This window comes from Alexandromys fortis, unplaced genomic scaffold, assembly GCF_014885135.2.
Source record: "Alexandromys fortis isolate MF-2015 unplaced genomic scaffold, M_Fortis_MF-2015_v1.1 scaffold_2_1_26212458, whole genome shotgun sequence".
NCBI classification, from domain to species: domain Eukaryota; kingdom Metazoa; phylum Chordata; class Mammalia; order Rodentia; family Cricetidae; genus Alexandromys; species Alexandromys fortis.
The window spans coordinates 25,911,633-25,933,461 of record NW_026067930.1 but is presented as its reverse complement, the minus strand read 5'-3'; the positions used below and the strand labels follow the sequence as shown (position 1 = coordinate 25,933,461).

The 21,829-nt window shown below is 34.9% G+C and overlaps 1 long non-coding RNA gene across 7 annotated transcripts in view; it reads right to left on the bottom strand.

Annotated features, from left to right (window-relative positions):
- LOC126503354 (uncharacterized) overlaps positions 1-21,829 on the bottom strand; it is a 781,756-nt gene that overhangs the window by 56,921 nt on the left and 703,006 nt on the right. For 2 of the 7 annotated variants that reach the window (XR_007592268.1, XR_007592267.1), the window contains exons 2-5: positions 19,259-19,394; positions 15,218-15,265; positions 13,772-13,862; positions 2,535-2,606 (exon numbers count right to left, since the gene is read on the bottom strand). This is a non-coding gene — a long non-coding RNA (uncharacterized lncRNA). The other 5 variants (XR_007592266.1, XR_007592265.1, XR_007592264.1 and 2 more) reach the window with 3 other exon arrangements.

Here is a 21,829-nt window from a genome sequence, read left to right as displayed (position 1 = left end):
ATATATATTAAGACTGAACCAATGGGTTTTGAAATTAATAGAATACATGACATTTCAAAAACCAGTGAGGATGGTGTTTATAATTCTTTCAGCTTTCTTCTTCCTTCATATTTGCAACCATATATTCCAAGTAAACTATAGATTTCAGAGTTTAATGAATAAGGTCATTGATGATGCTTATATTACTGTTGACAATACAGTGCCTTACCTTTCTTAAAATGACAATGTGAACATCTATGTAAAAAGTAAATGCATTTTAAACAATTCTAGTAATTTTATTACATTTAATCTGTACTAAGTATGCATGACCATGCGTGTATGAATGTGTGCACATGCAAATGCACCAATATGTCTGAAAACATTCATTCAAAATTCCTCAATAAAATTTTTGAAATGTCATTGTCTATGTCAAAAAATCCTGCATCATGACAAAGTAGGCTTTATCCCAGGGATGCAGGGATGTTTTAACATACCCAAGACAATAAATGTGGTAAATTGTGTAAGTGCACTTAAAGACAAAATTACATAAATATTTCAATACATGCACAAAAAAATTCTGAGAAAAATCCCAACATGACATCAAGATGAAAGGACTAGAGGAATCATACCTCTAAATATAAAATGTAATGCATGAAAACCTCACAACCAATATCATACTCAAAACTTGAATCATTCCCGTTTAAATCATGAGCAATACTAAACTGTGCATCAAACTCCCTCCTTTCCAGTATAATGTTGGAGTCACCAGCTGGAGCACGAAGGTAAAAGAAAGACATTAAAGTAGTAAAAATAACTCAAATTATTTCTAACATATGGCATTGGAGATCCTCAAAATTCTGTCATTAAATTTTAGAAGTGATCAACAATTTAAACAATGCAATATCAATTTACAAAACACACTGAGAAACACAATTTCATCTATATTCACATTAGCACTAAAGAATAAATATCTACAAATAAAGCTAACTTAGGAGACAAAAAACTTCTATATAATGAAAACTTTAAATCCTGAAAATGAAGAACAGCTCTGGAGGGATTGTCAATCCATATCTTGGCACTCAGCTTCAAAGACTGAGTAACCATGTTCCAAGTGTCTGAATCATGAATTCTTCCCTTGTTACTAATTTAACATATATTAACATATGGTTGTTTTCCTTTAGAGTACCTGACTAAATCAAAGGTGCATATTGCAAGAGCTAGGAAAGCTTCACCCATGTTACCTCAAAAATATGGCTGCATAAACAACACCTGAACAAGAAATATGAACATGTAATGAGAAAATCTCATGGGTCTTAACCCCTAAACCAAGGACTATTGGAAGTATTGGACTATTGGATGCTCAGAGTAAGAATATTAGTCTTCTACAGGGATTGTCTCACTAATTGATTATCAAAATACAATGTGGTCAGCCCTGAAATTATAGACATGCAGCAATATTAAATGGACAATGAACACAGAAGGTTGTATTTGTGTGTGTGTGTGTGTGTGTGTGTAATAATAACACATAAAAGAAGGCCATGAATTAGACAGAGATAGAAATAGGGGAATGGAGAGCTTGTAGAGAAGAAGAGGGCAATGATGTAATTATATTTTAATCTTAAAACGAACAAAACAAAAACAAAAAATAGCAATAACAACAACAAAAATGAATTAGCTGCAGAAATCCAAGATCAGCAAACTTGATATGCAGTCATTCCTTATATTATGAATTATACTCAGATGAACTTTTATGTTTTGTGAGTTTTGATATTGTCCATGTTTTTTCCCTCAATTCTGACTGAATATTTCTCAATTCATTTTTTGCCCTTTATTTCTATAGCACACTTTTCACTTCCTGCCTCTTCTATTCCAAATCAAGCTGGTCCATGTTTTATGCTAAAGATTTTTGTCTTATCTATTTACACTTATTGCTTTTCCTTTTGTCTTTCTATTATGATGGGCTTACATCACATTTCTGTCATAACATTATTCTTCTGTAGCTCGAGGCTTTTAATTATCACTTAATGAAACAATCTTTTTATTAATTTCTTCAAACATTGAATTTCATTTTGCTTTTATATGTGTTATATTCCAAAATAACTGTTAAAACCTTTTTCTTCTTCACATCTGTATACATTTGCTAAGAAACTCAATTCATCATGTTGAACTTTGAAAAGAAAAATGTATGTGACTAAAATAATTTTGAGAAGTTCTAAAAATAATTGGAAATACTTTAAAACATACTAACACCTCCATGCCACCTTTACCAATCATATAATTTTAGCTTATAATTTTATAGTAGAGGTTGATAATGACTTTTAATCATATGTAATACTGACTTCTATTTCCTTGAAGTAGGATCATTACTGTCTTGAATCAAATCAGTGTCTTTTGCCATTATGGACACCAAAGGAAACCAAAATAATGTTTCCCCCATTAACATTCTCTCAAAGTGAGGGAAGTTCAGAAGACTAAGAAATCTCACAGACTCCTGAGGTCTCTACACAAGGCCATATAGCAGTAAACAACTCAATTGTTAGTTGAGGAGAAAATACCTGAGTGTTGCAGTTGCCCGAAGTTTAGGAGATTTCAGCCATGTAGCTTTCACTATGTGTTCTGCGCATCACCTGTGAGGTGTGAGGGATGGAACTCTTCAGTCAGGAGCTCCTGGAACCACATATGCTTTTGAAAGTAATGCTTGTAAACTCCATGGTGTACCAAGTAATTTTCATTGGAATCTGCTGTTACTCTCTTTAAGTTGAAGAGAAAGAGGCTCACTAGGACAAGACATATAGCATCTTCAAATAAAAAAGTTATACTCTATATACAACACAATCACGTGCCAACAGAATAGGAGATTATAAAGAGAAAAAAAAAGATGGAGAAATGTTAAAAAAAATTCAAATGTGAGAGACTGGTTAAAAGACATTGCAGGTAAAAAAAACAACATAGGGTTTTATAAATGAATACTTAAGTGATATTTTGAAAATCCAAGTTAAATAATTTCTAATTGTACTCTGAAGAAAATTGTAAATTTTAGAAAAACAAGAAAAACAGCATAAGTAGTTATGTGAAATTTCTCTGATTTTAAAGGATACAGGGCTGGGGGAAAAAAGTGTTCTCATAATGCCAGTCATGATCCCAAAATCGAAATAAAGGAAAAGCTGTTGCCAGCCCTGGATTTATCATGTGATGCTATTTTCTTCACTTTATGTATTTTCACTGACATTTCTTCCAAGATAGTTCTCATGAGAAAAAAAAGCGAGTTAAGTCATCCCCAGAAAAGTGAGTCACAGTGTCTGAGCACACAAGAGTACTATTCCATGGATGAATCGATAGGAGCAGTTCTATTTTGAACATGCCAGATGCTATACATTTTCTGGAATGGGTCAGGATTCCAGGTCTTTAATGAGACTTCCCGCTAAGCTGAACATCTGTTTATAATATATTGTTCACTTGCTAGTATGCATAAGAATGCTAAAGCGATTAGAGCATCTTGATTGCATTTTCAAATAGTGTGCAGACAAAGGGAGATGCTGAATTGGAACACTGTGCAATGATCAGCCCTCAACCAGAATCTACACATGTACCTCCTTTTGTTAACTCCTATTTTTACTTCTCAGTTGTTAATTTCATAAAATAATTATTGCTTCAAGAAAACACTGAGATTTTATGCCCAAAATGAAGATCGAATTAAAAGGTATAGAGAAAGAATTATTTTCCATGTTCAAAACATATCATAATCTTTTGAGCATGTCTAATTCCTTCATCTATTTTTTTCTTTATTTTTCTCTGTATCATACAAATTGTGAAATAATGAATATGTATAGAAATAACTTATAAAACACATGGAATTGACAGTTTATAAAACTGATATTTGGGTTAATCATTCTTCTTTTATATCAGTATATGTCTAATGATTAACCAAATTTTCATTTTTTAAAAAGCAATGATCTTGTATCTCTAAATAGTGCATGAAGATCTCTATATGCTATAGAGGATATACAGTTACTACTAATATGAAAATAATCAAATCCACATATGTTATTTGTAAAGTGAAATTAAATTAACTTCTAAAATATTTCCTTATCTACTCAACCACAGACTCAGAACAGTAAGGGTGCAATTCCTGCCTCAAGCAATTCTTCATGATGTATATTTGATTCACTTAGCCAAGCCTATATACTGACTGGGAAATCCAAAAATCCTGAATAGTCTGTAAGCTTATAGCATTTTAAAATTTTAAGGAAAGATGATTAATGTATGCATAGGAAAAATAACAAGAACAATTGCACCACTTTTGCACTTTTATGCAACATTTGAGTATGGATGTTTATTATTAATTCAGTTCATTTGAAAAACATGAAACGCCAAATACTAAGTGATTGATTTAAATTGTCAATATTTTTTTCCTAACCATGATATTAAGTATAGGCATCGAAATCAATGCTGGGGAAATCTATAGAATATATTTGCCAAAATGATATTGAAGTGAAACTTTACCTTCTCAGATGAGAGTGAGTGTGTGTCCTTAAATAGTTCTGACACACACACACACATAATACATACATACATACATACATATATTATAGTATAATATATATTATACACTATAGATTATAATATAAGATCATTCAAGGAAAATGTGATTTTGTAATAAACTGCCGCTCTACATTTGAACATTCAACAGAGTTCAGTAGATTATTCCACTGACCCATGTGTGACATGAAAACCATCTGGAAGAAGTCCAATATTAAAATATTTATTTTGTACACCATACATAATCTATTTATTATGATTATGATTACATGAAAAAAAGTAACAGCATACAAATTTTATACAAGTTAATAAATTTTTGTATGTACATGTGTATGTGAGAGAGAGTGTGTGTATGTGTGTGTTTATTTGTATACATGTTCACAGATACACTTGCATTTGATATCATTTCCTCATATTTCCAAAACCAGGAAAATGAGCAGAAACCAAGAGAAAAAACTGATATTAATATAATAATTTTCACCCAGATAATTTATCACCCATGATAAAAACTTGACTTTTATCATGATAAAATGCAAGTATAGTCAAATTTATTTACATATATATTTCTTCTATTTAATTATCACTGTGAAATTATTATTGTTTAATTCATAGATGTTGCTCTTTTACCAAAAAATTTTATCTATGTTTCTGAACTTGTTTTTATGATCATTCCAAAAAGTGAAATTAAAGACCAGTCTTTTAATGATAATTGGAGTTCGACTTGTATAATTATTTATAACTTTCTATGAAAGTTTAAAGAGATAGCAACAGATAAAATTATTTCTATTTTTAGTATAGATTGGCATATCCAAAGTTCTTATATTGTCTTCAATAAGCATTTACTTTTATGCTGTTTAAAGTAAGCTTGATTCACATATTTTCTGAGTGGGTATTTTTAGTTTTAGATTTATCTTTGAACAGAATTAAAATTAAATAATTTAGTATAAAAATGATGCTGAAAGAACTCAGTTTTGTGAAATAACTCACAACTCCTCTTTCTGGGAGACACACATATCAGAGCAGAGCAAAATATAAATAATTGTAAGATATTCATCAGTATGGCTATAGGATAGGGTCATTTCAGATTCCCTCTGCTCAGTTGCTCAAGGTACTAGCTGAGGACATCTCCCTGGACACCTGTGAGCCCCTCTAGAGTCAAGTCTCTTGCCAACCCTAAGATGGATCCCTTAATTAAGATATATATTTCTCTGCTCCCATGTCCACCCTTCCTTTATCCCAACCATCCCATTCCCCCAAGCTCACCCCAATCTCCCCTTCTCACCTTTCTCACCCCATTTCCCCTTAGCCCCATGCCACCTCACCCCAAGTTCCCAGGTGTGCCTTTGGGTTTACCTTCTTATTTAGCTTCTCTAGGATCACAAATTATATTCTCAATGTCCTTTATTTATGGCTAAAAACCAATTATGAGTGAGTACATCCCATGTTCATCTTTTTGATGAATATCTTACATATCACCTTAGAACCTTCATCTGGCGATGGATCGAGATAGAGACAGAGACCGAAATTGGAGCACCGGACTAAGCTCTTAAGATCCAAATGAGGAGCAGAAAGAGTGAGAACATGAGCAAGGAAGTCAGGTCCACGAGGGGAGCACCCACCCGCTGTGACAGTGGAACTGATCTATTTGGGAGCTCATCAAGGCCAGCAAGACTGGGACTGAATAAGCATGGGATGAAACCAGACTCCCTGAACATTGCGGACAATGAAGGCTGATGAGAAGCCAAGGACAATGGCACTAGGTTTCAATTCTAATACATGAACTGGCTGTGTGGGAGCCTAGCCCGTTTGGATGCTCACCTTCCTGGTCCTAGATAGAAGTGGGAGGACCTTGGACTTCCCGCAGGGCAGGGAACCTGGACTGCTCTTCATTCTCGGGAGGGAGGGGGAATGGAGTGGGGGGAGGGGGAAGGGGTAGAGGAGTGGGGGAGGGGGACATGTGTGGGAGGAGGGGGAGGGAAATGGGAAATGGGGAGGAGGCGGTAATTTTTCAATAAATAAAAAAAAAAACTATAAATAATTGTATTGTCCCATGACTGTGCTTATGTTGTGAAGAAATAAAGAATGGAAAACAGACCAGAAATGTGGGAACAAAGATATCTGCCTGACTCTGATAGTAAATAAATTGATTATATACAGCAGAAATTTAAGTTTATGTTTATGAAGAGTTTATGGGTGAAATTTATCATGACATTGTAGACCTCCTCTCTGTGAAACCACTCCACAGCTTCTGTTTTCATAGTAGTCATGAAAATGCTAACCTTGAGAATCTTTTATCAAAATCTCCTATTATTATAATATTTTACTAATTAGTAGAATACCGTTTTTATGGAAGAAATAATGATTTTTATGCAACTTGCTTTTACTTGAAACTCTTTTATAGCTTCTATATTGTTCCTGTAATAGAGAAAATGCCTGAAGCAATAATTATATAATTATACATATAATACAATATGTATTATATATACATTATATACACATTTCTTTATATATAATATAAAGGAATAGCATAATTTTATAAAAGATATGTTTTGATATTTTGAAATTAATTTTAATGAAGCAAGTTGCGTATTGTTAATATAAGTGCAGATGGATTATAAATGATGTTTTTCAAATAAAATTGTTGCTGCCTCTGATAGAAAAACTCAAAAGAATTATGACATGAAAATTCTACTGATTTTGTAAGAACATTCCTCCCACTGAGATACTAAGTTTAAAGTTCCTAAATATCCAATTAGGGACCTAAAGAGAGAGAGAGAGAAATGAAAACCTGGCCAAATGATGACTAATTAGAATGACAGGCGTTCCTCTGACTCATGGGGCAGTCACAGTACCTCAGTAGTAAAAATAGTGTCTCATTAGTCGTTTAAACATTATTCCCAGGTTTCCGTGAAATTGATATTTAATCACTTTCCCAGTGTACGGCAGACACTTATTGCACAGAAAAGACATGGGGACTGAAAAGTTGATAAAATTTCTGTCAATCTCCTCTCAATTTGAAGAATGATACATTATAATGGGCCACTAGTGGCAGAGAGACGCTGTACAGGAACCTGTAATTAACTTCGCTTTCTCTGTTATTGATGGCATATGTTGAACTCTGTGATTAGATGGTGCATCTTGGGGGATGTGCCCTGAGGAACACACTGTGCAATATTCAAATCCACATCAAAATCATGTCTATAGATGTGTTCACAATACTCGATGTTGCTTTTTGATAATTTGGGACTACTTTAAATTATTTGGGAACTGTGCTTATTACTCAGAATTAAACATTTAGAAAGGATTAATGACTAAAGAAAGAAAATTTGTACCTAAATTTTCAGGGAAATTTGCACAGAACAAACATTGCCTGAAATTATACAGAACAATAATTTCTTTCCAAGTCAATCAGGATGTTTAATATCTGAGTTATACTTGTGAATTGCTGTTATTCTTTTGGAAGTATTGTGTAGTATTCAATGTCATCTATGATTAAACAAAGGAAAATAAGGCTTTCAGAACTACCGAAATTTGTCATTAAGTCTTAAATTCTGACTTCAAGCATACATTTTCAGCTCAGCAGCCACTCTTCTGTCTCCAAAACAACAAGGAAAGCTTTCAACATTTCAATGAAGAGAATAGAAAATGCTGAGCACACCGAACATTTTTTAGCATATTATTCACTAAACAGTCTTCATTTCATAAAAATAACATAAAACATCTCGCTGTTGGCCACTCTCCAAAGTGGTAAGTTGTTCATTTCTGTTTTTATTTTCTATCCCAATAAAACGACTCTGTATTTCCAAAGTGCAATAGTATTGAAATATTTGTCACAGTTTCTGTTGCCAAGTTTATCTGCAATAATTCTCTACTTCCAGACATTCCAGGAAAGCACATTTTACCAAGACAGAGGGCAGCCCTGCAGACATCCCCTACAAAGGGGAAGGGAGTCTTGTCCTTATGGGGCTTGTATAGTAATGGGCAAAGTTAAGGAAACGACTATGTCTATACAGTGAGTAGTTTTTGGCACGCAGAACAGTTGCCTCAGGATTCTTGGAAAACAACTTTCATCGGAGGTGGAAAGGGAGAGGGATGCATAAATATTTTAACTTAAGCTTCCCTAAAGTGTTTGTCTGTGGTCTACCACATCACTTGTTTCTTACTGCAGTATCCCAAATAAAACTGGAGTATTCTCACATTAAAATTTAATCTAATAAAGTAAAACATTTTAGTATGTATTTGCCTCATTGAGAAAAGAAATGATTTTGGTTTTAAGTCTTTCAAAAAATTATACTTGTGTTGGACACCTCCGAAAAGTATTTTTGATTTAGTGTTCTTAATGTGTTCAAATTTAAAAGAAAAACTAAGACACTCAGGACAAGAGCTCAGCATTGTGCAAATCTTCTTGTGTAGTTCTACAGCCTTTACGAATCATGCTGAAAGCAAGACCTAAATTTTACAATGTGCATTCTAATTTTCTAGGAAGTGAGAACCCTCTAAAGACCACAAAAGGGCCAAATTATCTAAAATATTAGAGGCTTATTATATTTCTACTAAATTATCAATTTTGTAAAACAATTAAACAGGGAAAGGCAATTAGTGTAAAAGTGGTCTTTAGAGTATAATCATTAGTTAGAAGCTCATTTGATAAGGTTAGGTCCAAATCTAATAAGTGAAAGCCCCAGCAGAACTGTAATAGAGTCCTGGCGGCAGTTTTTAACACTATCCATCTCCAAATAGAAACCACCAGAAATTAAGGAAATTAAAAAAGAAGCTATTTTTGCCACAATCAACAGAATCTCTCTAGAGCTATGTCAAGTGTGAATTGAGGTAGTTTCTTAATTATGATCGCTAGAAATGTATTTGTACTATGAATCAACATTATGATTAAGTTTCAGTTCCTTACAAAGTGTACCAAGGGCTTCAGACTGAAGAACTGTAAAGAAAACAGACAAAATTAACAAAGCAAATGCTCAGAAAAAAATGAAGCATAATAACTCCTAACCTATTGCTCTGTTAGATCAAGAGAAAAGGATGCACATGGCCACAGGAATTGGATCTGATCTTCCTAGTTATCTTAATGTAATATTGATAATAAAGTCACTATTCGCTTCTATTCTAAATGTTTTCACTTCAGTTATGTGTGTTCCACTTAGTTATTATGTGAATAGATATGAATAAAAATGTCACATTACAGATAAAAGCTATCAAGCAGTCTGTTCACTAAGTGCTACCTTGTGAGCTCTGTCCATTGAATAATAAAGTGAGCAGATAATTGGCAATATCAGCTCATCTACTGAACAGTACATCCATAGTCCCAGTCAGGCAGATTAGTCATCAGGAAACAGTTGGTAATGGCAACATTTCCTAGAGCACCCCACACATAAATGCCTCCAAATCGGTTGCATAAGCATCACTCGTGGTTATTTGCTTTTTAATATTCTTTTCAATCCTATGGACTTTAATGCATGCAAATCATATGACTCACTTTTATAAGCTGGTACAAATGAGCAATAGTCTTTCATGCGTCCATTTCGAAATAGTCATTATTGTTATTTTTACATTTTTTGTGTAAATATTTAATTCTTATCAGCAAGAGTGCTCCGAACATAAATGTTATTAATATTATTGCATAAGCAATCATGCTCATTCCCTTAGGTAATTAAAAAACAGAAAATTTGCATTTGTTTGTACAAATTAATAATGTGAAAGACGATGCGCAGGTTAAAGGTTAGCATGGAAAAATTGGACATGGTGCATGAACACAAAATGAATTATTGCATGGCTTTGTAATTTTATTACTACCACTTAGTTAATTATGCTGTATATCAATCTAATAATTAAAGAAGCAGACTCCTACTTTAGTGTCTTATTCAAAGAACCATAACTTACTCCACGCACTTAGAGCTGTGATCAGTGATAAATCTCACAGCGTGATAAAAAAGCCAAATGCCATTTGTTTCACTCCTTGAGAGCTACACACACACACACACACACATATACACACCCCACACCTTCATTCTTCTACATACTGTTAATTAAACCAGGTCATGGGTCAGCTCTTATTCAGTGGGAAGCAATTGTTCACGTACATGAATAATAGGAGACTCTGAAGAAAGATGCTTTTTTTTTTCAGAAAAAAAAAAAAAAACGTTGTACTCAATTGCCCAAAGAATAAACAAATATGCTTATTTAAGTTAGTGTAAATTTCACTTTATCTTAACAAATCAAATTCTGAAAGCTTCCCTAAAAACTTGTTATCCAGGCAGCTAAACCTTGGTGTCTATTGTTTATACAGTGGAAAGCCCTATGACACGTTTATCTGTGCTTCACCTATATAACATGTAAACCAACTCATTAAAATCGAGTTTTTGATATTTGTTTCCTTTTGATAAGTTCAACTGGCAATAGAAAGTCAATGTGAAGGCTGGGATGTAGCTCACAAAGGCACACACATATATACACAATCAAAATCATAATAAATCAAAGTAGAAAACCAATATGCTCACAGGAAATCAGACAGGTGCAGAAAATGTGGGAATGTCTGCTTCTTTTCTTAGACTACAAGCCCACTATTAACCATGGCTGTCATTTTATTTTTCTCTGATATTTGATGTTTTCTGGTTCCATCAAAAGCAACTGAAATAAGCACTTTCTTAAGAACATAATTTTTGTTGGTGAGATGACTCAGTAGGTGGCCAGCGTGAGCACCTTTGATCTCTAGCACTCACTGGTGGTAAGAGAGAACCTACTACAGAGAGTTGTCCGTTGACCTCCGGGACATACCATGGCATTCACATGCATATGTACACATGGAAAATTAAAAAAAATAAGGAGTGAATGAATAAACACATAAATAATTTGTGAAATAAAAATATAATTCCTCAGAATTTAAAAAGAAGAAAGTCATAATCGGGCAAATCCCTCCACTCACAGCTGAGGGGACCCTGCAGAAGAAGAGGTGGAAAGCATCTAAGAGCTAGAGGTGATAAAGGACAGCAGGAAGACAAGGCCCTCTAAAGCCAGTGAGCAATACTCATGTGAACGTAACTGAAGCAGCTAGACCAGGGCTGACACGGGTCTGCACCAGTTCATCTGTGTTTATAGTATAGCTTTCAGTTTAGTGTTTTCATGGGAGTTCTGGGTGTGTGAATGAGTTGGCCTCTAATTCCAATGCCTTAGGTTCTTCTCCTTCTGTTGCTTTGCCTTGCCTAATTTTGATGTAAGGTTTCTGTTTATCTTTATATTTTATTTTGGTATATTTGGTTGTTACCTCTTAGATGCCTAACGTTTCTAATGAGAGACAAAAAGTGAGAGGATCTGGGTGGGAGAAGAGGTTGGGAGGAATTGGGAGGACTAGAAGGAGAGGAAACAGTTTTTGAGATATGAGAAATTAATCTATTTTCAATAAGATGGAGAATGAACAGAAAATAAGAATCAAATGTAATACATTTTCCAGTGTCTGATTGACTTTGAAATTAACACTTAAATAGTATCTGAACATGCAAACTCACAGAGATTTTGGCAACATGCACAGGATATGCATATTTCAAGCCAGTCCAGTTGGGATTTCAGTGCCAAGAGGAGGAGTGGACAAAAGATCCCATTGCTAACTTAGAGGCTACTTGCATTTTATTATTATCCCCTGCTGGTGGGTGGATAACAAATTTTCTCCAAAGGAATGTCACTGAGTATTTCAACTATGCTCAGGCAGTCCAACATAAAGTGAACCCCCATGGTTTTTGTGTACTTTTTCAATGTTTTTGGAGGAGAGGGGTAGTGGTTGGTGGTGGGATTTTGCCCTGTTTGGATTTGTTCCTTTGTTGGTTTTCAGAGGGGGGGTTAAGGAGGGCAGGAAGGATGGGCAGGAAGGATGGAGGGAAGGATGAAGGATGAAGGAAGGAAGGAAAGCAGTCAGAAGTTGGATGAGTAGGGAGGTGAAGAGGACCTGGGAGGAACTGGGAAGGGGAAAACATTTTCAAAATATACTGCATAAAAAACTAAATACAAATTTTGCTCTGATAAAAATAGCTGATTTTTTTTTATTTGTTGTCTGTATGAGGTTGTATATGTGTAGGGAGCGTGTGGGAATGAGTGCTTGTGCCTGTGTGTGTGTGGTTTAGCAGACGTCAGTCTCCTGTCATTTCTCAGGAACAGTCCTCCTTCCTTTTCTTTCATTGAAACAAGATTTTTCACATCCTGGAACTCTCTATGTAGATTCCACTGTGTGGCCACTTAGCTTCAGGGGTTACCCTGTCCTCACCTCCCCAGAGTTTGAGCTACAAGTATCCACCATCATGTTGTTCTTTTTCTGCTTTTAGCAAATTGACACATGTTCTCATGATTGCATGGCAAGCCTTTTACCAATTGAGCTTTATCCACAGCCCCAGTATTGAATTTAAATGACTCATAATACTGTTTTCTAAGTCATATATATATATATATGTATGTGTGTATACATACATATATATATATATGATTTCCAATTAAGTAAAATAGAATTTTAAAAAATCCTTTATGTCACATGCTAATGTCTGAACTATGACCCACTGCAAATATCTCATTACTAATGTTACAATTATTCTCAAACACTCAAATAGAATAGGAATCTCATCTAATAAAGCAGTATTTAATACATTGCCCCACAGATATCCAGCATGTAGTAGGGGAACTGAACATTAAAATGTAATTCTTATGTTGGATTCAGTGTCAAATGCCTAGAACCTCAGCGCTCAGGAAGTTGAGCCAGGAGATCACTTGAGCCAGAAACATGCAAGCAACTTAAGATTTGAAAAATAGGAAACCCAAAATTTTACCAACTAAAATGTTTTTAGCCTCATAGTAACTTGGAATGTAAAATCAATATTTTGGGTACATGATTAAAGCAATTCATAGTTATTATCAAATATTAAAAGTATTTCATCAAGGTAAAACACCAAAAGGCAGCATGGGTGTATGACTGAAAACAGTGACGCAAGAGTTATGAAGGTTCATCACTGAAACAGAGCTAGTATCTAAGAATGTGGAAACGACTGGGAGACTGCACGAGCAAACAGAAGATATGGCCAAGTTCACGCTCAGAGCTGTCACAGGCATCTTTCAGTCGATAAATCAAATTCTTTCTTCCCTCCTCTAAGTAAGAACATTGCTCACTCCAAGACGTGATCTCTTAGACTTATTTGGTTTGAAAGTATCTCTTCTGTCACACCATGTAAACTAGAGGACTCGGTGAATGCTGCTTCGTCAAAATTACCATTCCATGAAAGCAAAGGACAGGCCAGTCTTTCTCTGTTCTGGGACCTTGAGCTTGTACTACAGCAATATGAGTTGAGATGCTTTTACTCCTGAAAGTGAAGACAATTTTGATGATGGTGAAAACATAAATTAGTAATGTTTTTTTAAGACATCAAAGTTTGTTAAAAATAAACCCAGGTATTTAGTCATTTTTTAGAGAAATAACTGTTTCATTATAGTAATCCCATACAAAAAGAAAATTCATGTTGTCTTCCTTTGTTAGTACTTTTTAAACCTATCCCTTGCTCTCTCTTTCCCTTAGCAAATCCCAGAAATCTTTGCGCTGTCTTTTACCCTTCGATTTCATACCTGAAAATGCAATGGCTTTCTTTGTGAGAGAGACTTACTTCACAAATACGTTTAGCAACTTCATAACAATGAAGCAATTCATCTTTATGATTCAGAAAAAAATCCCTCATGTATCATGCTGCCTTTTCTTTATCCATTCTTTCATTAATGGACACCTAAGCAATTTTGCTACTTGGTTACTAAGAGACTGCTCTAAAAAACATGGCTGTACATGTATCTCTGTGGTAACCTATTTGATTTTTTAAGTACATTTACAGAAGTGCTATAGCTGGATTATATGGAGATCCGTGCCTTAATATTTTTAGAAACTTCCCACCAGTAATTATTAAAAACTCCTTTCTCCAGATCCTCTTCGGCATGTTTTGTTCCTCATTTCTTTAAAACAAAATTGCTGTTCTGACTGCAATCAGGTTGCTTCTCAATGTAAGTTTAACTTGCATTTCCTTAACAGCTCTGAATGATGAGCTTTTGTGCCTGCTTATATTTCTTCAGTTAAATTTCAATCCCCAATTCTTAGTTGGATTATTTGGTCTTTATTTTTTTCAAAGTTTGAAATAGTTCTCTATCTTAGGTTCTACTTTCCTATCAAATGATTGTCTGACAAAGACTTCATTTCACTCTGTATACTGTCCCTACTTTTGTTTCTTTTGCTCCACACTTTTAAAGGTTGAAATAATAGCATTTGTCAATTCTTTCTCTTGAAAGTTCATACACCTACATATTAAAGTATTTTCCCCATGCTTCCTGATAATATATCCAGAGTTTCACATCTTACATCGAGATCTTGATTTTTAGTTAATTTTTATAAAAGGTAAAAATAGGAATCTAATTTAAATCTTCTATAAATGGATACCAAATTACTCAGCTTCGCTTTGAAACATGCTGTTCTTAATGTTTGCTTTTAAGTAACATTTGCCAAGAATCAAATGGCCGTAGCTTCCTGTGTTTACATTTGAATATCTTCTATTCTGTTGGTTTATATAACTGCTTTTGGATCATGCATTCTAACAGTGTATCCATAAATATGTCTTCAGTATTTAAATTGTGAAAATTTAGAGAATCAAAATTTAGTGGTAATGAAATTCATATATCCTACCTGTTCAAGACTCAGAGACAGAGACCTCATCATCTGTTAGCTGCTAACCTAGGGAAAGAAAGAATAAAAAAGGTCATTGGCAAAACTTAACATTAATTTTATTTTTCCTTTTTTATTTATTTTATTTTTAATTTTAATTATTATTATTATTAAAAATTTCCCCTTCCTCCCCTCCTCCCATTTCCCTCCCCCCATTACCACTCCCCCTCCCCCTCCCTGTCCAGTCCAAAGAGCAGCAGTCCAAGGTCTTCCCCACTCCATCCATGTCTAAGAAGGTGAGAATCCAAACAGACTAGGCTCCCACAAAGCCAGTATATGCAGTAGGAACAAAACCCAGTGCCATTGTCCTTGGCTTCTCAGTCAGCTCTCATTGTTTGCCACGTTCGGAGAGTCCGGTTTGATCACATGCTCCAACATTAATTTTAAAAGGGAAGATCTTACAAAGCAGGATGAATACATAAAAGATGACAGTAGCAAAGACAGGAGTCAAAAGAGATGTAGTAAACACTAGGAGGTCTGAAAGTTATTAGTATCTTGCACTTGTTAAACACATATCATGTTTCTAGTATATCATTTATGTAAGCTACCAAGTTATAAAAAATTTACAGCACACCATGACTGACGATGCTTTCACACACACGCACACACACACACACACACAGACACAAACACACACATATACAAACTAAATAACAAGGAGGAAGAGACAAGAAGAAGGAAACCCTGAGGAAATGGAAGGTCAGATGAATTCTAAAAAAAAAAAATAATAAAAAATAAAAGTAGTATGAGAGAACATCACTCATTAAGGAATCTGAATTATCTGAGTAACTAGAGCATGGTCAAAATGTACTGAGAAGCAACACTGACTTAATAGGGAATCTCAGGGATATTAGCAACTAATGAGAGGAGAGGTTGTATTAAAGCATAATGGGACAGAAAAAACTTAAATGGGATAAGGGAGGGGTAGATGAGAGAAGGCTGGGCAGGACGAGTGACACTAAACACATTTCCCATGAATGACATGCGAACAAACTACGGTAGAAATGCCATAAAATAGACATATTCGAAAATATAAAAAGAGTTTAAATAGAGCTAACATATAACCAAGTGACAATACACCTACAAAGGCACAGATTATCGTGAAAATTCCAGTGCCATCGGGAATGATTAGCCAGTGTTGCCTCAGAGATCCATAAGCACATGTGGGATTTCAGATGCTGTAAGTTGTCCTCTAGTACCTGACATTAATATCCCACTGCTTAAGATATCATACATTTGACTCATAGAGCATGGAGAAATCAGGTTGGTACTGACCTGGAAGTGTCAACTCGACAGGGCAGCTTTCATGGTGCTGGAAAGTACTGTGCCTAGTATCAAATGAGAAAAGTAATCTCCAGTCTCACCCAGTTGTGTACACTGTAAGATAAAATAACAACTGCATAGTAAACTATGCCCACTATTATTAGAGTGGTATGACCATCATGGGAGTAAGCAGACACTCTATGCTTGGTTTTAAGACATGGTTCAAATATGAATGTCATACCTGGAACCATTATCAGGGCCAAGGGCATGTAGCTAGACAGATCACAGGTGCCTGGGGCAAATCTATCACTTTTACTTTCCTAAAAAAAGGTGTAGCTTTTGAGCTAACTCCTAATGATCTCACTTAAACTCATAGATTTGCAAACATCTCAACTATAATTAGAGAAACGTCTTTTTACAATAGATGGCAATTGACAGAGATCCACAACTAGTCAGTGTTCAGAAAATGAGAAACTATTAAATGTTTGATACTAAGTGGGGCATCTTTATCATGCCTCTTCTCATAGGGCCATTGCAGAAAAGAAAAGCAAAAAGATTTTAAAAGTAAGAGGCAGTAATGAATACAAGGAACGGGTGCTTTCTGGGTGTAGTATGGAGGTTACAAATAAGAACTCACTCCATCTGAGAAGAATGAAAAAGAACCATACAAAGTCAAGCCAGACAAAATCCCTGCATGAAGAGGGAATATGAGCATGGAACTCCATCACTAGTTAAAGGGCTTTTGACAACTGATAGCTGTTGGGAGAGGGAGAGAGTTAATATTCTTAAAAATATAGCCCTTGGTAGATTGATCACACGTAAGTAAAGGCCACACGTCCAGGCACATGAGCAACACAAACATCACTTGATAATTTTTGTTTGAGGGGTTGTTTCTCTGTTTTTACAGAACACAAAGTTGGGTGAGTAGGGAAGGCAAATGGATCTGGAGAAAATTTATGGGAGATGAATATGATCAAACTACATTGTATGATATTCCCAAAGAACTAATACAAAATAGAGGGAAAGTGTACATAAAGCAGGAAAGAGAGGTATTGGGAGTGGGACCAGAGGAATGGGACGTAAAATTTGAATTGTCTAAAACCAAAATGCATTGTACATGAAGGGTCCAAGCATAAGAATATAAAATTGTAGATTTTCAAAATAAAAATGTAGAAATAAAAAAAAATACATAAAGTTGTAAGTCTAGGAGAATGAGAACAGACTGACAGCAGCTTTTTTAGTAGTTTGAAGATTAACTATTAACAGTGGGTTATTCCACTTTACAAGGCCAAAGCATCTTTCTTCAAACTGAGAACTAGCCTACAGATATGAGCTGAGTCAACTTTTAGAACATAGATATATGACCTCTGGGTTATGCATTATCCCTGTTATGTGAAATTGGCAGCTGGTGTGGGAGGTCCGTCTGTCTATGTGTTGTCTTTATTGGCTAAAGAATTAAGAAACTGGCTTTGCCTGTAGTAAGGGAAAAGAAAGGCAGAGTCAGAGAGAAGCCTTGGAGCCACTGGAGACAGATGCTGAGAACTGTACCCGGTAAGCCAGAGCCATGTGGTTATATACAGATTAATAGAAATTGGCTAAATTTATATAAGAGATGGCCAATAAGAACCTAAAGCTAATGGGCCAAGCAGTAGTTTGATTAATACAGTTTCTGTGTGATTATTTTGGGTCTAAGCCAGGTGGGTGGCTGGGAACCAACAAGCGCCCTCCCCACAAAAGATAGAATCAAAGGGGAGATCACAGGGCTTCAGTAAACACTACCTGGAAATACCAAGGAAGACAACAGATTAAGTACAAACACTAGTTTAACTGAAAAACTGTTGATGGGATTGTAAAGTAAGGCAATGTGTACCCGAGTTTTACCTTGAGATTGTAAAAATTCCTTTGTTCAGATATAATTCTTAATGTCCCTACTCTAAAAAGGTGGGTTCAGAAACTGGCCTATGCCACAGCTTAACAAAATCCATTTCTGGCTGTGGTCTTAGCTAGCTGATAAGCTTTTTGTGCCCCATGGAGCTTTTTTTAAATTTTATTTATTTTATTTTTTCCTGGATTCTGGTTTCTGGAGTAAAGTTTGCTTCTGGTTTATTATACATTGGTGGTCTGTCCCCATCTTTGTGTGACAAACTTATGTGACCCAGCACATACGTTTGAAATTATCAGCATGTGAAAAAGATTTTAAATAACAAGTAAACAGTTAGTACACACACACACACATACACACACACTCACACATACAGACCTTGGTGTCATGATATCTAATAGATACAGAAATGGCAGTGAGAGAAGACACATTGATTAAAGAAGCATATGAATGAATAACAAAACAAAAGATTTGTCTTAAAGGTAGAGAGTGGAAAGGAAGAAAGGAAAAAAAATGAATCTGTATGAGAAGAGACAGTATTAAGAGGAGAAGGAAAGAGAGTGATAAAGAGAAGACAGAAAAGAAAAAGGTAAGAAATCAGTTTGTGTGTGTGTGTGTTTCAAAGCCCAGGCAAAGAAGAGTGAGTATAAGGAACAAAGACAAAGAAATCAAAAATGGGCTTTTTGTAATGGCAGTGTCTTATTCCAGAACACATCGTGGGAGATCAGTTTCTATCAGTATCAACAGGAAAAGAAGAAGGCCAAGGAGCCCTAGGAAGTACCCATATCAACATCTGCTTAGCAAACTCCCAGCCTCAGGCTGCTCCCATCCTAAAGAGATAAAGCTCTCATACTTACTTTTCCTCAGCTTGGTTTTCTGTTTTCTCCAGATCTTCATGCCTTGTCCATGCCAGGAAATTACCTTAGACATTCCAGAGAGTACCAATAGCACCACTTTATCGAGAATGGTTAATCATGTAATGATTAATTTTCCCTGAAAACAAATAATTAACCCTTACACTTAATCTCCATTTTCAACAAATGCCCTCAAAAAGATTAATCTGAATGAGTATTCTAACATATCCTCATCACAACCTCCCAATAATCTCTGAGTTTGGTAGAGCGTTCGTAGACAGCTGTTTCTAAGGGAGTAATTCTACATTCTTTCCTAGAGCTTCCCAGTAGATTATGTACACTGTAGAGCATTTACTTTATACAACCAAACGCAATAATATAATTTTGTATGAACAAAACTTTCAATCAAAAGTCATAATTTTAAAAGGGATATTATTGCGGATATGTCATCATGACTTATGCATAATAAACTCAAAATCTGGATCTTTGATATTTGTATTAGGGCAATACAGCCCCTTAGCATATACACAAAAGATATTCTTTGAAAACTTATTGCTTTCATTTAAGCTCTATCATGTTTTAATGTATTATCTTACATTATTTAAAAATACCCATAAATATATCTTGTTAATTACTAATTTGAATAATTTGTAACCTGAGTCAGTGGTTCTCAACTTTCCTAATGCTGCAACCCTTCAATACAGTTTTATATGCTGTAATGAGCCGCAGCCATAAAATTATTTCATTGCTACTTCATAACTGTAATTTTACTGCTGTTATGAATCAAATTGTAAACTTATGATATGCAAGATTTGTGACTCCTGTGAGAGGGTCATTCAACTCCCAAAAGCGTCATGACTCATGGTTGGATAAATGCTGGTCTAAGAGAATCACCAGCATCAATCTTGCTGAGTATGAGTTATAGCTACCAGTCACCAGTCTAAGATCTCTGTTTACATTCCCCAACTTTAACCCTTCCTGAACTCCAGTGAAGGAAACCTTATTGTCATCCTCTGTTCATAGAGTAACAAGATGATGCTCCAGATAAGCTGCACTTAAGGATTCACAGTTATGAAGTAAAATAAATATTCAAACACAGCCTCACCTGTGGAAAGTCTGAACTCAATTGGCATTGACATTAAAATCTCAAATGACAATGTTAACAGATTTCTTACTGCCCTACCCAGAATTTCCAGATAAAGACAAATTTTAGTTAAAACATGTACAGATATAAAATTAGATCCTTATAACCTCTATAGAATTACTGATATGTATGATTGACAGACTTTGATATTCAAGGCCACTGAGTGGTTAGATCTCTGAACTTTATAGTTAACTTGTTCTCTCCTAAGGAAACAAACTACACTTTATAACTCTCTTTTGCTTCCATGTTCCCTTGGCAAAACATTAATAGGTCTGTCACTTTCTACCTGATTGGTAATCTTCAAGTTGTTTAAATGTGCTACTAACAAAACTAAAGAATTCACAGAAGAACAGAGGAGTATATTAAATAAAAAAATCAAAAAATATTTCTGAAAAATGGTAAGTCCTGTGTTTGTTCCATATAATTATAACTAATGCTCACAATCCAGTACCACAGGATGACTTCACCTCACCTCACTATGCTAACTCTTTCTTGTCAACCTTTTTTCTCTTGATTCCATGACCTACTGTCCCTTATCCTCAGACATACAAGAAAGATTTGCAATGATGTAATGAAATTGTTTATACATCTAGATTTTAAAATTAGAAACTACTTTTTTGGTGTCATATGAAAGTAATAGGGGCTAATAATGTGAAAATACACTGAGAAGATTTAAATTCTGCTCTAGTCTAAATTTATTCCTTTAATTTTAACACTTACTTTTGGACTGACATAGTAGTTCATCTTGGCTCTAAACTTAAATATAATCAAGGAAACCTAAGCAGCTGGCACACCTGTAAAGAATTTTAATTGGATCATTTGAGGTGGGAAAATTCACCCCAAAACTGGGCCATATCTTCTAGTGGCTGCCCACATGAAAAAAAAAAAAAAAAAAAAAAAAACAGAGAAGGAATCTTCTGTTCTTGTCTGCCTGTTCTCATTCTCACTAGCAAGTTCATCTACCCTGTTGTTGAAACATTCCTTTTCTGATATTAGAACCTACTTCTTTGTGATTCCAACATTGACCAAACACCACCAGCTCCCTAGGAATCCTCCATGACTCCAGCACCAAATTGGGGATGCTGAGACATCTAGCCTCATAGACTAAATAGCTACAAGATTCTTGGAGACAGCCATTGTTAGACTAGCCAGACCACAGCATGTAAACTACGCTAGTAAATTCATTCATTTCAGCAACCCTTTTGTTCTTTAGAAAACCTGAGTAATACAGCGTAGTAAACACTTGAACACAAATACATTCTAAGATTACTTGATCAAATAATTTAAAATATTTTAATGACTAATTTCTTTGTTACATTTGTTACCATGCTCCATTATATCTTAAACCCAAGGTTGTACCCAAGGAATATAATATTTGAGAAACCTGGCAATAATTATTTTGTTATAATTTTTACTATTGCAGTTGCATA